This window comes from Oncorhynchus keta, unplaced genomic scaffold, assembly GCF_023373465.1.
Source record: "Oncorhynchus keta strain PuntledgeMale-10-30-2019 unplaced genomic scaffold, Oket_V2 Un_contig_2912_pilon_pilon, whole genome shotgun sequence".
NCBI classification, from domain to species: Eukaryota; Metazoa; Chordata; class Actinopteri; order Salmoniformes; family Salmonidae; genus Oncorhynchus; species Oncorhynchus keta.
Window position 1 is genome coordinate 10001 of NW_026286396.1, and position 17500 is coordinate 27500.

General features: G+C 46.7%; 1 pseudogene; it reads left to right on the forward strand.

The window, feature by feature from the left end:
* Positions 1-17500, forward strand: part of LOC127923271 (glutamate receptor 2-like) — a 46101-nt pseudogene that overhangs the window by 9987 nt on the left and 18614 nt on the right.

The following is a 17500-nucleotide window of genomic DNA, read 5'->3' on the forward strand; positions in this document are numbered from 1 at the left end:
CGACTACCTGTCTCACCTCACTGGCTATCAGGTCAACGACTACCTGTCTCACCTCACTGGCTATCAGGTCAACGACTACCTGTCTCACCTCACTGGCTATCAGGTCAACGACTACCTGTCTCACCTCACTGGCTGAGGTCAACAAGTATCTGTCTCACCTCACTGGCTATCAGGTCAACGACTACCTGTCTCACCTCACTGGCTATGAGGTCAACAAGTATCTGTCTCACCTCACTGGCTATCAGGTCAACGACTACCTGTCTCACCTCACTGGCTATGAGGTCAACAAGTATCTGTCTCACCTCACTGGCTATCAGGTCAATGACTACCTGTCTCACCTCACTGGCTATCAGGTCAACGACTACCTGTCTCACCTCACTGGCTATGAGGTCAACAAGTATCTGTCTCACCTCACTGGCTATCAGGTCAACGACTACCTGTCTCACCTCACTGGCTATCAGGTCAACGACTACCTGTCTCACCTCACTGGCTATGAGATCAACAAGTATCTGTCTCACCTCACTGGCTATCAGGTCAATGACTACCTGTCTCACCTCACTGGCTATCAGGTCAACGACTACCTGTCTCACCTCACTGGCTATGAGATCAACAAGTATCTGTCTCACCTCACTGGCTATCAGGTCAATGACTACCTGTCTCACCTCACTGGCTATCAGGTCAACAAGTATCTGTCTCACCTCACTGGCTATCAGGTCAACGACTACCTGTCTCACCTCACCGGCTATGAGGTCAACAAGTATCTGTCTCACCTCACTGGCTATCAGGTCAATGACTACCTGTCTCACCTCACTGGCTATCAGGTCAACAAGTATCTGTCTCACCTCACTGGCTATCAGGTCAATGACTACCTGTCTCACCTCACTGGCTATGAGGTCAACAAGTATCTGTCTCACCTCACTGGCTATCAGGTCAACAAGTATCTGTCTCACCTCACTGGCTATCAGGTCAACGACTACCTGTCTCACCTCACTGGCTATGAGGTCAATGAGGCGGTCGTGTCTAGCTATGTACATACATGTATCTGTCTCACCTCACTGGCTATCAGGTCAATGACTACCTGTCTCACCTCACTGGCTATGAGGTCAACAAGTATCTGTCTCACCTCACTGGCTATCAGGTCTTTATGACTACCTGTCTCACTGTTCTCACTGGCTATGAGGTCAACAAGTATCTGTCTCACCTCACTGGCTATCAGGTCAACGACTACCTGTCTCACTCACTGGCTATGAGGTCAACAAGTATCTGTCTCACCTCACTGGCTATCAGGTCAATGACTACCTGTCTCACCTCACATGGCTATCAGGTCAACGACTACCTGTCTCACCTCACCTGGCTATGAGGTCAACAAGTATAGACTGTCTCACCTCACTGGCTATCAGGTCAACATAGACTACCTGTCTCACCTCACTGGCTATCAGGTCAACGTCATACCTGTCTCACCTCACTGGCTATCAGATCAACAAGTATCTGTCTCACCTCACTGGCTATCAGGTCAATGACTACCTGTCTCACCTCACTGGCTATCAGGTCAACGACTACCTGTCTCACCTCAGAGGTCAACAAGTATCTGTCTCACCTCACTGGCTATCAGGTCATATGACTACCTGTCTCACCTCACTGGCTATCAGGTCAACAAGACTATCTGTCTCTTCCCTCACTGGCTATCAGGTCAACGTCTACCTGTCTCACCTCACTGGCTATAGACTGTTCTCTCTGCTAGCACAGGCAAGTCATAGACTATCTGTCTCACCTCACTGGCTATCAGGTCAATGACTACCTGTCTCTCTCACTGGCTATGAGGTCAACAAGTCATCTGTCTCACCTCACTGGCTATCAGGTCAATGACTACCTGTCTCACTGTTCTCACTGGCTATGAGGTCAACAAGTATCTGTCTCACCTCACTGGCTATCAGGTCAACAAGTATCTGTCTCACCTCACTGGCTATCAGGTCAACGACTACCTGTCTCACCTCACTGGCTATAGACTGGTCAGCGTCAGCCCTATGTACATACATGTATCTGTCTCACCTCACTGGCTATCAGGTCAATGACTACCTGTCTCACCTCACTGGCTATGAGGTCAACAAGTATCTGTCTCACCTCACTGGCTATCAGGTCAATGACTACCTGTCTCACCTCACTGGCTATGAGGTCAACAAGACTATCTGTCTCACCTCACTGGCTATGAGGTCAACATAGAGTATCTGCTCTCACCTCACTGGCTATCAGGTCACCGGACAAGTCATATCTGTCTCACCTCACTGGCTATCAGGTCAATGAGGCGGTCGTGTCTAGCTATGTACAAGTCATGTCCTTGTAAGAACAACAATCATTCACAACATGTGCAACATGCATGAGAGCACCACCTGGACGACTGTGTGATCACGCTCTACGGAGCCCCAAGTCATAGACTGTTCTCTCTGCTACCGCACAGCGAGCGGTACCGGAGCCCCAAGTCATAGACTGTTCTCTCTGCTACCGCACAGCAAGCGGTACCGGAGCCCCAAGTCATAGACTGTTCTCTCTGCTACCGCACAGCGAGCGGTACCGGAGCCCCAAGTCATAGACTGTTCTTTCTGCTACCGCACATAGACTGTTCTCTCTGAGCGGTACCGGAGCCCCAAGTCATAGACTGTTCTCTCTGCTACCGCACAGCCAAGCGGTACCCAAGTCATAGACTGTTCTCTCCAAGTCATAGACATAGACTGTTCTCTCTGCTACCGCACAGCAAGCGGTACCGGAGCCCCAAGTCATAGACTGTTCTCTCTGCTACCGCACAGCGAGCGGTACCGGAGCCCCAAGTCATAGACTGTTCTCTCTGCTACCACACAGCAAGCGGTACCGGAGCCCCAAGTCATAGACTGTTCTCTCTGCTACCGCACAGCAAGCGGTACCGGAGCCCCAAGTCATAGACTGTTCTCTCTGCTACCGCACAGCGAGCGGTACCGGAGCCCCAAGTCATAGACTGTTCTCTCTGCTACCGCACAGCAAGCGGTACCGGAGCCCCAAGTCATAGACTGTTCTCTCTGCTACCGCACAGCGAGTCATAGACTGTCTCCGGAGCCCCAAGTCATAGACTGTTCTCTCTGCTACCGCACAGCGAGCGGTACCGGAGCCCCAAGTCATAGACTGTTCTCTCTGCTCTCTCTGCTACCGCACAGCGAGCGGTACCGGAGCCCCAAGTCATAGACTGTTCTCTCTGCTACCGCACAGCAAGCGGTACCGCCCCAAGTCAGACTGTTCTCCCAAGTCATAGACTGTTCTCTCTGCTACCGCACAGCGAGCGGTACCGGAGCCCCAAGTCATAGACTGTTCTCTCTGCTACCGCACAGCGAGCGGTACCGGAGCCCCAAGTCATAGACTGTTCTCTCTGCTACCGCACAGCAAGCGGTACCGGAGCCCCAAGTCATAGACTGTTCTCTCTGCTACCGCACAGCGAGCGGTACCGCCCCAAGTCATAGACTGTTCTCCAAGTCATAGACTGTACCGGAGCCCCAAGTCTCTCTGCTACCGCACAGCGAGCGGTACCGGAGCCCCAAGTCATAGACTGTTCTCTCTGCTACCGCACAGCAAGCGGTACCGGAGCCCCAAGTCATAGACTGTTCTCTCTGCTACCGCACAGCGAGCGGTACCGGAGCCCCAAGTCATAGACTGTTCTCTCTGCTACCGCACAGCGAGCGGTACCGGAGCCCCAAGTCATAGACTGTTCTCTCTGCTACCGCACAGCGAGCGGTACCGGAGCCCCAAGTCATAGACTGTTCTCTCTGCTACCGCACAGCGAGCGGTACCGGAGCCCCAAGTCATAGACTGTTCTCTCTGCTACCGCACAGCAAGCGGTACCGGAGCCCCAAGTCATAGACTGTTCCCCAAGTCATAGACTGTTCTCTCTGCTACCGCACAGCGAGCGGTACCGGAGCCCCAAGTCATAGACTGTTCTCTCTGCTACCGCACAGCGAGCGGTACCGGAGCCCCAAGTCATAGACTGTTCTCTGCTGCTACCGCACAGCTGAGCGGTACCGGAGCCCCAAGTCATAGACTGTTCTCTCTGCTACCGCACAGCGAGCGGTACCGGAGCCCCAAGTCGTTGACTGTTCTCTCTGCTACCACACAGCGAGCGGTACCGGAGCCCCAAGTCATAGACTGTTCTCTCTGCTACCGCACAGCAAGCGGTACCGGAGCCCCAAGTCATAGACTGTTCTCTCTGCTACCGCACAGCGAGCGGTACCGGAGCCCCAAGTCATAGACTGTTCTCTCTGCTACCGCACAGCGAGCGGTACCGGAGCCCCAAGTCATAGACTGTTCTCTCTGCTACCGCACAGCAAGCGGTACCGGAGCCCCAAGTCGTTGACTGTTCTCTCTGCTACCGCACAGCGAGCAGTACCGGAGCCCCAAGTCATAGACTGTTCTCTCTGCTACCGCACAGCGAGCGGTACCGGAGCCCCAAGTCATAGACTGTTCTCTCTGCTACCGCACAGCAAGCGGTACCGGAGCCCCAAGTCATAGACTGTTCTCTCTGCTACCGCACAGCGAGCGGTACCGGAGCCCCAAGTCATAGACTGTTCTCTCTGCTACCGCACAGCGAGCGGTACCGGAGCCCCAAGTCATAGACTGTTCTCTCTGCTACCGCACAGCAAGCGGTACCGGAGCCCCAAGTCATAGACTGTTCTCTCTGCTACCGCACAGCGAGCGGTACCGGAGCCCCAAGTCATAGACTGTTCTCTCTGCTACCGCACAGCGAGCGGTACCGGAGCCCCAAGTCATAGACTGTTCTCTCTGCTACCGCACAGCAAGCGGTACCGGAGCCCCAAGTCGTTGACTGTTCTCTCTGCTACCGCACAGCGAGCGGTACCGGAGCCCCAAGTCATAGACTGTTCTCTCTGCTACCGCACAGCGAGCGGTACCGGAGCCCCAAGTCATAGACTGTTCTCTCTGCTACCGCACAGCGAGCGGTACCGGAGCCCCAAGTCATAGACTGTTCTCTCTGCTACCGCACAGCGAGCGGTACCGGAGCCCCAAGTCATAGACTGTTCTCTCTGCTACCGCACAGCGAGCGGTACCGGAGCCCCAAGTCGTTGACTGTTCTCTAGACGGAGCCCCCAAGTCATAGACTGTTCTCTCTGCTACCGCACAGCGAGCGGTACCGGAGCCCCAAGTCATAGACTGTTCTCTCTGCTACCGCACAGCGAGCGGTACCGGAGCCCCAAGTCATAGACTGTTCTCTCTGCTACCGCACAGCGAGCGGTACCGGAGCCCCAAGTCATAGACTGTTCTCTCTGCTACCGCACAGCAAGTCATAGACTGGTACCGGAGCCCCAAGTCATAGACTGTTCTCTCTGCTACCGCACAGTCATAGACTGGCTACCGGAGTCCCAAGTCATAGACTGTTCTCTCTGCTACCGCACAGCGAGCGGTACCGGAGCCCCAAGTCGTTGACTGTTCTCTCTGCTACCACACAGCGAGCGGTACCGGAGCCCCAAGTCGTTGACTGTTCTCTCTGCTACCGCACAGCAAGCGGTACCGGAGCCCCAAGTCATAGACTGTTCTCTCTGCTACCGCACAGCGAGCGGTACCGGAGCCCCAAGTCATAGACTGTTCTCTCTGCTACCGCACAGCGAGCGGTACCGGAGCCCCAAGTCATAGACTGTTCTCTCTGCTACCGCACAGCAAGCGGTACCGGAGCCCCAAGTCGTTGACTGTTCTCTGCACACAGCTGAGCGGTACCGGAGCCCCAAGTCATAGACTGTTCTCTCTGCTACCTTTGCACAGCAGACGGTACACGGAGCCCCAAGTCATAGACTGTTCTCTCTGCTACCGCACAGCGGGCCCCAAGTCATAGCTGGTACCGGAGCCCCAAGTCATAGACTGTTCTCTCTGCTACCGCACAGCATAGAGCGGTACCGGAGCCCCAAGTCATTGACTGTTCTCTCTGCTACCGCACAGCGAGCAAGCGGTACCGAGCCCCAAGTCGTTGACTGTTCTCTCTGCTACCGCACAGCGAGCGGTACCGGAGCCCCAAGTCATAGACTGTTCTCTCTGCTACCGCACAGCGAGCGGTACCGGAGCCCCAAGTCATTGACTGTTCTCTCTGCTACCGCACAGCGAGCGGTACCGGAGCCCCAAGTCATAGACTGTTCTCTCTGCCGCCGCACAGCGAGCGGCTACCGCACACCGGAGCCCCAAGTCATAGACTGTTCTCTCTGCTACCGCACAGCAAGCGGTACCGGAGTCCCAAGTCATAGACTGTTCTCTCTGCTACCACACAGCGAGCGGTACCGGAGCCCCAAGTCGTTGACTGTTCTCTCTGCTACCACACAGCGAGCGGTACCGGAGCCCCAAGTCGTTGACTGTTCTCTCTGCTACCGCACAGCGAGCGGTACCGGAGCCCCAAGTCATAGACTGTTCTCTCTGCTACCGCACAGCGAGCGGTACCGGAGCCCCAAGTCATAGACTGTTCTCTCTGCTACCGCACAGCGAGCGGTACCGGAGCCCCAAGTCATAGACTGTTCTCTCTGCTACCACACAGCAAGCTGTCTAGACTGTTCTCTCTGCTACCGCACAGCAAGCGGTACCGGAGCCCCAGTCATAGACTGTTCTCTCTGCTAGACTGTTCTCTCTGCTACCACACAGCGAGCGGTACCGGAGCCCCAAGTCATAGACTGTTCTCTCTGCTACCGCACAGCATAGAGCGGTACCAGAGCCCCAAGTCATAGACTGTTCTCTCTGCTACCGCACAGCGAGCGGTACCGGCCCCAAGTCATATGACTGTTCTCTCTGCTACCGCACAGCGAGCGGTACCGGAGCCCCAAGTCATAGACTGTTCTCTCTGCTACCGCACAGCGAGCGGTACCGGAGCCCCAAGTCATAGACTGTTCTCTCTGCTACCGCACAGCGAGCGGTACCGGAGCCCCAAGTCATAGACTGTTCTCTCTGCTACCGCACAGCGAGCGGTACCGGAGCCCCAAGTCATAGACTGTTCTCTCTGCTACCACACAATGACTGTTCTCTCTGCTACAGCCCCAAGTCGTTGACTGTTCTCTCTGCTACCGCACAGCGAGCGGTACCGGAGCCCCAAGTCGTTGACTGTTCTCTCTGCTACCGCACAGCGAGCGGTACCGGAGCCCCAAGTCATTGACTGTTCTCTCTGCTACCACACAGCGAGCGGTACCGGAGCCCCAAGTCGTTGACTGTTCTCTCTGCTACCGCACACACGAGACTGTCTCTCTGTACCGCACACCAGCCCCAAGTCATAGACTGTTCTCTCTGCTACCGCACAATGACGGTACCGGAGCCCCAAGTCATAGACTGTTCTCTCTGCTACCGCACAGCGAGCGGTACCGGAGCCCCAAGTCATAGACTGTTCTCTCTGCTACCGCACAGCGAGCGGTACCAGCCCCACGTTGACTGTTCTGTGACTGTATGATATCACACACATCAATATGGTCCTGTATCATATCACACACACACACACACACACACACACACACACACACACACACACACACACACACACACACACACACACACACACACATACACACACACACACACACACACACACACACACACACACACACACACACACATCATACGCACACACACACACACACGGCACACACACACACACACACACACACACACACACACACACACACACACACACACACACACATCAATAAAGCGTAATACACACATCAATACGATCAGACACATTCACCTACAGGCTGCATTCACATGCCTCAACGCCCACAATGAACTGGTGGTGACAGGATGGTAGGGGTTAGAGGCTAGGAAGCAGGGGTTAGGGTTAGAGGCTAGGAAGCAGGGGTTAGGGTTAGAGGCTAGGAAGCAGGGGTTAGGGTTAGAGGCTAGGAAGCAGGGGTTAGGGTTAGAGGCTAGGAAGCAGGGGTTAGGGTTAGAGGCTAGGAAGCAGGGGTTAGGGTTAAAGGCTAGGAAGCAGGGGTTAGAGGCTAGGAAGCAGGGGTTAGGGTTAGAGGCTAGGAAACAGGGGTTAGAGGCTAGGAAGCAGGGGTTAGGGTTAGAGGATAGGAAGCAGGGGTTAGGGTTAGAGGCTAGGAAGCAGGGGTTAGGGTTAGAGGCTAGGAAGCAGGGGTTAGGATTAGAGGCTAGGAAGCAGGGGTTAGGATGTAGGGATTAGAGGCTAGGAAGCAGGGGTTAGGGTGTATGGTTTAGAGGCTAGGAAGCAGGGGTTAGGGTGTAGGGATTAGAGGCTAGGAAGCAGGGTTAGGGTGTAGGGATTAGAGGCTAGGAAGCAGGGGTTAGGGTGTAGGGATTAGAGGTTAGGAAGCAGAGGTTAGGGTGTAGGGAGTAGAGGCTAGGAAGCAGGGTAGGGTGTAGGGATTAGAGGTTAGGAAGCAGGGGGGTTAGGGTGTAGGGATTAGAGGTTAGGAAGGGAGGTTAGGGTGTAGGGATTAGAGGCTAGGAAGCAGGGGTTAGGGTGTAGGGATTAGAGGTTAGGAATCAGGGGTTAGGGTGTAGGGATTAGAGGCTAGGAAGCAGGGGTTAGGGTGTAGGGATTAGAGGTTAGGAAGCAGAGGTTAGGGTGTAGGGATTAGAGGTTAGGAAGCAGAGGTTAGGGTGTAGGGAGTAGAGGTTAGGAATCAGAGGTTAGGGTGTAGGGATTAGAGGTTAGGAAGCAGAGGTTAGGGTGTAGGGATTAGAGGTTAGGAAGCAGAGGTTAGGGTGTAGGGATTAGAGGTTAGGAAGCAGGGGTTAGGGTGTAGGGAGTAGAGGTTAGGAATCAGGGGTTAGGGTGTAGGGATTAGAGGTTAGGAATCAGGGGTTAGGGTGTAGGGTTTAGAGGCTAGGAAGCAGGGGTTAGGGTGTAGGGATTAGAGGCTAGGAAGCAGGGGTTAGGGTGTAGGGATTAGAGGCTAGGAAGCAGGGGTTAGGGTGTAGGGATTAGAGGTTAGGAAGCAGGGGTTAGGGTGTAGGGATTAGAGGTTAGGAAGCAGGGGTTAGGGTGTAGGGATTAGAGGTTAGGAAGCAGGGGTTAGGGTGTAGGGAGTAGAGGCTAGGAATCAGGGGTTAGGGTGTAGGGATTAGAGGTTAGGAAGCAGGGGTTAGGGTGTAGGGATTAGAGGTTAGGAATCAGGGGTTAGGGTGTAGGGATTAGAGGCTAGGAAGCAGGGGTTAGGGTGTATGGTTTAGAGGCTAGGAAGCAGGGGTTAGGGTGTAGGGATTAGAGGCTAGGAAGCAGAGGTTAGGGTGTAGGGATTAGAGGCTAGGAAGCAGGGGTTAGGGTGTAGGGATTAGAGGTTAGGAAGCAGAGGTTAGGGTGTAGGGAGTAGAGGCTAGGAAGCAGGGGTTAGGGTGTAGGGATTAGAGGTTAGGAAGCAGGGGTTAGGGTGTAGGGATTAGAGGTTAGGAAGCAGAGGTTAGGGTGTAGGGAGTAGAGGCTAGGAAGCAGGGGTTAGGGTGTAGGGATTAGAGGTTAGGAAGCAGGGGTTAGGGTGTAGGGATTAGAGGCTAGGAAGCAGGGGTTAGGGTGTAGGGATTAGAGGTTAGGAAGCAGAGGTTAGGGTGTAGGGATTAGAGGTTAGGAAGCAGGGGTTAGGGTGTAGGGATTAGAGGTTAGGAAGCAGAGGTTAGGGTGTAGGGATTAGAGGTTAGGAAGCAGAGGTTAGGGTGTAGGGATTAGAGGCTAGGAAGCAGAGGTTAGGGTGTAGGGATTAGAGGTTAGGAAGCAGAGGTTAGGGTGTAGGGAGTAGAGGTTAGGAATCAGGGGTTAGGGTGTAGGGATTAGAGGTTAGGAATCAGGGGTTAGGGTGTAGGGTTTAGAGGCTAGGAAGCAGGGGTTAGGGTGTAGGGATTAGAGGCTAGGAAGCAGGGGTTAGGGTGTAGGGATTAGAGGCTAGGAAGCAGGGGTTAGGGTGTAGGGATTAGAGGTTAGGAAGCAGGGGTTAGGGTGTAGGGATTAGAGGTTAGGAAGCAGGGGTTAGGGTGTAGGGATTAGAGGTTAGGAAGCAGGGGTTAGGGTGTAGGGAGTAGAGGCTAGGAATCAGGGGTTAGGGTGTAGGGATTAGAGGTTAGGAAGCAGGGGTTAGGGTGTAGGGATTAGAGGTTAGGAATCAGGGGTTAGGGTGTAGGGATTAGAGGTTAGGAATCAGGGGTTAGGGTGTAGGGATTATGGATATATACTGAACAAAAAACAAAAACCCAACAAGCAATAATTTCAAAGATTTTACTGAGTTACACTTCATATTAGGAAATCAGTAAATTGAAATGAATGAATTTGGCCCTAATCTATGGATTTCACATGAATGTGCAGGGGCTCAGCCCTGGGTGGGCCTAGGGATAGGCTCCCACCCATGGGAATACTGGTTAATAATGTTATCTTGCATTACTTATATGTATTACTGTACTCTATACTATTACCCATGCATATGTATATACTGACTCTATACTAGCCACCCATCTCATATGTATTCTATACTATGCCACATCTCATATGTATATATATCTCATATGTATATACTGTATTCTATACTTGCCACCCATCTCCCATCTCATATGTATATACTGTATTCTATACTATGCCACCCATCTCATATGTATATACTGGTCTATACTATGCCACCCATCTCATATGTATATACTGTATTACTATGCTGTACTCTATACTATGCCACCCATCTCATATGTATATACTGTAGATGCCACCCATCTCATATGTATATACTGCCCTGTCATATGTATATATAGCTATGCCACCCATCTCATATGTATATACTGTATTCTATACTTGCCACCCATCTCATATGTATACTGTATTCTATACTATGCCACCCATCTCTATATTACCCATCTCATATGTATATTATTCTATACTATGTCATCTCATATGTATATACTGTATTCTATACTATGCCACCCATCTCATACTGTTAGATATATACTGCCACCCATCTCATACTGTATATATTTTTAATCCATTCCTCACTAGATTTACGTATATTTTGGGTATAGGTTGTGAACCTCTTAGATATTACTGGTTAGATATTACTGCCCTGTCAGAGCTAGAAGCACAAGCATTTAGTTAGATATTACTGGTTAGATAGACTGGTTATATTACTGGTTAGATATTACTGCACTGTCAGAGCTAGAAGCACAAGCATTTAGTTCGATATTAGATATTACTGGTTAGATATTACTGGTTAGATATTACTGGTTAGATATTACTGCCCTGTCAGAGCTAGAAGCACAAGCATTTAGTTAGATATTACTGGTTAGATATTACTGGTTAGATATTACTGCACTGTCAGAGCTAGAAGCACAAGCATTTAGTTCGATATTACTGGTTAGATATTACTGCCCTGTCAGAGCTAGAAGCACAAGCATTTAGTTAGATATTACTGGTTAGATATGACTGGTTAGATATTACTGGTTAGATATTACTGCCCTGTCAGAGCTAGAAGCACAAACATTTAGTTCGATATTACTGGTTAGATATTACTGGTTAGATATTACTGGTTAGATACCACGTGTCAGAGCTGACCAATAGCATCTGCTAACCTGCTGTGTATGTGACCAATAGCATCTGCTAACCATGTGTATGTGACCAATAACATCTGTTAAACACATGTATGGGACCAATAACATCTGCTAAACATGTGTATGGGACCAATAAATTTGATTTGATTTTCACTTGGGAGCCAGGCCCACCCACTGGGGAGCCAGGTCCAGCCACTGGGGAGCCAGGCCCACCCACTGGGGAGCCAGGCCCACCCACTGGGGAGCCAGGCCCACCCACTGGGGAGCCAGGCCCACCCACTGGGGAGCCAGGCCCACCCACTGGGGAGCCAGGCCCACCCACTGGGGAGCCAGGCCCAGCCAATAAGAATGAGTTTTTTCCCCACAAAGGGCTTTATTACAGACAGAAATACTCCTCCGTTTCATCAGCTGTCCAGGTGGCTGGTCTCAGACAATCCCACAGGTGAAGAAGCCGGATCTAGAGGTCCTGGGCTGGCGTAGTTACTCGTAGTCTGTGGTTGAAAGGCCAGTTGGACGTACTGCCAAATTCTCTAAAACAACGCTGAAGGCTTTTTATGCCTAGAGATATGAACATTTCTCAGGCAACAGGGTGGACATTCCTTTTTTCAGCATATCACTGAAACATGGGACTCAACACGTTACATCTGTGGCATTGTGTTGTGACATGTCATCTGGTTAGCTAGGGTGGGTCACATTTTAAACTGGCCTTTTATTTTCTCTATGTTGCTGTTTTCAGGTGATATGTGACTAGGGTGGGTCATCTAGGGATTACAAGTTCTATGTTGGTTAGGAATAAGTTTTATGCCTATGAACTATTTCTGGTGGGTTTTTTTCATCTAGGGGATTATAGTTCTATGTTGGAGGTGGGGTGTGACTAGGGGGTCATGTCTAGGTGCTTTTTATAGTTCTATGTTGGTTAGGTCGGGGTGTGACTAGGGTGGGTCATCTAGGGGATTATAGTTCTATGTTGGTTAGGTCGGGGTGTGACTAGGGTGGGTCATCTAGGTGATTATAGTTCTATGTTGGTTAGGTCGGGGTGTGACTAGGGTGGGTCATCTAGGTCAAATCAAATAGTTCTATGTTGGTTAGGTCGGGGTGTGACTAGGGTGGGTCATCTAGGTGATTATAGTTCCATGTTGCCTAATGTTGGTTAGGTCTATGGGGTGTGACTAGGGTGGGTCATCTAGGTAATTATAGTTCTATGTTGGTTAGGTCGGGTGTGACTAGGGTGGGTCATCTAGGTAATTATAGTTCTATGTTGGTTAGGTGGGGTGTGACTAGGGTGGGTCATCTAGGGGATTATAGTTCTATGTTGGTTAGGTCGGGGTGTGACTAGGGTGGGTCATCTAGGTAATTATAGTTCTATGTTGGTTAGGTCGGGGTGTGACTAAGGTGGGTCATCTAGGTAATTATAGTTCTATGTTGACCTGGTGTGGTTCCCAATCAGGGTCAGCTGTTTATAGTTGTCTCTGATTGAGGATCGGGGGCAGCCATTTCCCTTGTACTTTGGGGGATCTGGTAATTATAGTTGGTTAGTTAGAACTGTTGACTAGGGTTCGTTTTCAGATTGGATTTTTGTTTTGTTGGTTTCACCTAGGGTGTGAACAGATCACGCTGCGCTTTGGTCCATTTATTCTAACGATCCTGAGATTACATCATGTTGGGTTTCTATTTTTGTGATTTAGTAATTGGTATATAGTGGGCAGCACTTTGAAAATGTTGTATTCAAAGTGCTGACAACAAATGGATAAGTCAGGTAGGAATTATTGTGACAGAGTAGGGGGTATTAGTAGAACACACTGGTCTGGTTATCGGGGTGTGACACCTGTATATAGTAGAACTCACTAGGGGATTATAGTTCTATAGTTAGGTCACTGGTCTGTGTATCAAGGGGGGTCATCTAGGGGATTATAGTTCTGGTCTGTTGGTTATCAACACACTGGTCTGGGTATATAGTAGACACACTGGTCTGGTATCATCTAGGTATATATAGAACACACTTCTGACCTGTATCAACACACTGGTCTGATTGAGGTATTTCAACACCTGTATATAGTAGAACTTCTGTGTATCAACACACTGGTCTGTGTATCAAAACCTGTATATGTAGAATGGGTCACACTGGTCTGTGATCAACACACTGGTCTGTGTATCAACACCTGTATATAGTAGAACACACTGGTCTGTGTATCAACACACTGGTCTGTGTATCAATTGGTTTTTGTATTTAGTAGGTTTCACTGGTCTGTGTATCAACACACTGGTCTTGGTCCATTTATATATAGTAGAACATTACATCATGTTGTATCAACACATTTCTGTGATTCAACACCTGGTATATAGTAGAACTCACTTTGAAAATGTTGTATTCAAAGTGCTGACAACAAATGGATCAAAACCTGTATATAGTAGAACACACTGGGTGTATCAACACACTGGTCTCTGTATGACCTGTATATAGTAGGGTAGAACACACTGGTCTGTGTATCAACAACACCTGTATATAGTAGAACACACTGGTCTGTGTATCAACACACTGGTCTGTGTATCAACACCTGTATATAGTAGAACTCACTGGTCTGTGTATCAACACACTGGTCTCTGTATCAACACCTGTATATAGTAGAACACACTGGTCTGTGTATCAACACCTGTATATAGTAGAACACACTGGTCTGTGTATCAACACCTGTATATAGTAGAACACACTGGTCTGTGTATCAACACCTGTATATAGTAGAACACACTGGTCTGTGTATCAACACACTGGTCTGTGTATCAACACCTGTATATAGTAGAACACACTGGTCTGTGTATCAACACACTGGTCTGTGTATCAACACCTGTATATAGTAGAACACACTGGTCTGTGTATCAACACACTGGTCTGTGTATCAACACCTGTATATAGTAGAACACACTGGTCTGTGTATCAACACCTGTATATAGTAAACACTGGTCTGTGTATACACTGGTCTGTGTATCAACACCTGTAATAGTAGAACACACTGGTCTGTGTATCAAAACCTGTATATAGTAGCACAGCACTGGTCTGTGTATCAACACACTGGTCTGTGTATCAAAAGTATATAGTAGCACACACTGGTCTGTATCAACACCTGTTATAGTGAAGAAGACACACTGGTCTGTGATCAACACCTGTATATAGTAGAACACACTGGTCTGTGTATCAACACACTGGTCTGTGTATCAACACCTGTATATAGTACACACACTGGTCTGGTAGGGACACACTGGTCTGTGTATCAACACCTGTATATAGTAGAACACACTGGTCTGTGTATCAACACCTGTATATAGTAAAATACGGTATAGTCCTAACAAGGTGTAGTTCTAATGTGTTGTTACAGATCTTACCTACACTGTTTGACAAGACAGTGCAGTACATGAAGTCAGCAGAGGCTAGTTTGTGAAGAAGTAGGGGGTGCTGAGAGTCAGGAAGTCCAAGGGGAATACGCGTACCTTCTGGAGTCCACCATGAACGAGTACATGAGCAGAGGAAACCCTGCGACACCATGAAGGTGGGAGGGAACCTGGACTTTATAAAGGATACGGTATCGTATAGTAAAGGGCTATATTATATTATAGTATAACAATATGTTCTCTAATGTTGTTATAGTATCTTACCTACCCTGATGATCTGAAACACAGTGTTTATATACAGGCTAGTATAGTATAGTATATTATATTATAGTATAACAATATGTTCTCTAATGTTGTTATAGTATCTTACCTACCCTGATGATCAGAAACACAGTGCTTTATATACAGGCTAGTATAGTATAGTATAGTATATTATATTATAGTATAACAATATGTCCTCTAATGTTGTTATAGTATCTTACCTACACTGATGATCTGAAACACAGTGCTTTATATACAGGCTAGTATAGTATAGTATATTATATTATAGTATAACAATATGTCCTCTAATGTTGTTATAGTATCTTACCTACCCTGATGATCTGAAACACAGTGCTTTATATACAGGCTAGTATAGTATAGTATATTATATTATAGTATAACAATATGTTCTCTAATGTTGTTATAGTATCTTACCTACCCTGATGATCTGAAACACAGTGGTTTATATTAGATTAGTCTAGTATAATATAGTACACTATAGTACTCCCCATTCCCAGCTCTGATCACCTGTAAGCCTAGGGAAGACAACACTACCCCAGAGTTCTTGGCAGCTGGAAATAGAACTACACTACCTATAGTTTTTAGTGGCTGGCCACAGGACTACATTACCCATAGTTCTTAGTGGCTGGTCACAATAAACCCCTGCAGTACCTAGGGATGGGCTTCAGACCAATAGTTATCTTGCTTCTTCCTGATTGGCTGAAGAGAGAATGTTGTCGCTAATGCCTGGGTTGTTTTGGAGCAGCCATACTATGAGGGTCAAGATCAGGTTTGGGTTTAGGGTTAGGGCTAGGGGTTGGGTTAGGGAATATCAGGGTACTGAGGAAGGATGGTTGAGGAGTATGTTTACAAGGCAACTAGTGTGATCTTTAATTAGTCAATCTGCATGACTGTTGTGTTTCTTATTTGTTTAAATGCCTATCTGTTGAACTGCTGTCTGATCATTTACATTACATTCACTCTGTTTCTCTGGAGTGATGTCTGTTCTCTGACACTGTGGGTCATGTGACTGTTATTATTATTTAGACCTGTATATTACTGGGTCATATTATAATTATTATTATTATTATTATTATTATTATTATTTAGACCTGTATATTACTGGGTTATATTATTATTATTATTATTATTATTATTATTATTTAGACCTGTATATTACTGGGTCATATTATTATTATTATTATGATTATTAATATTATTATTATTATTAACATTATTATTATTAGTAGTAGTAGTAGTAGTATTTAGACCTGTATATTACTGGGTCATATTATTATTATTATTATTATTATTATTATTATTATTATTATTATTATTATTATTTAGACCTGTATATTACTGGGTCATATTATTATTATTATTATGATTATTAATATTATTATTATTATTAACATTATTATTATTAGTAGTAGTAGTAGTAGTATTTAGACCTGTATATTACTGGGTCATATTATTATTATTATTATTATTTAGACCTGATTATTACTGGGTTATATTATTATTATTATTATTATTATTATTTAGACCTGTTTATTACTGGGTCATATTATTATTATTATTATTAATATTATTATTATTATTATTTAGACCTGTTTATTACTGGGTCATATTATTATTGGTATTATTAATATTATTAGTATTAATATTATTATTATTAATAGTATTATTATTAATGTTATTATTATTATTATTATTTAGACCTGTTTATTACTGGGTTATATTATTATTGTTATTATTAATATTATTATTATTCATATTATTATTATTAATATTATTAATATTATTATTGTTATTATAATTATTATTAATATTATTATTATTATTATTTAGACCTGATTATTACTGGGTTATATTATTATTATTATTATTATTATTATGATTTAGACCTGATTATTACTGGGTTATATTATTATTCATATTCATATTATTATTCATATTATTATTATTCATATTCATATTCATATTATTCATATTAGTATTATTCATATTCATATTATTATTATTTATGTTCATATTATTATTCATATTATTATTCATATTATTATTATTATGTAGACCTGTTTATTACTGGGTTATATTATTAATATTATTATTGTTATTATAATATAAACCAGTTTATTACTTGATAATAATATTGTTATTATAATTATTATTATAATATAAACCAGTTTATTACTGGCTATAGCCCAAGCATGTATATTATATTATCTCATTATGTTAGCCCTCTGTACACTAGCCTTTAGCCACCTTCCCAATAACAGAGGCTGATACATTATGCTAAGCTAATTGCTAATGCTGATTT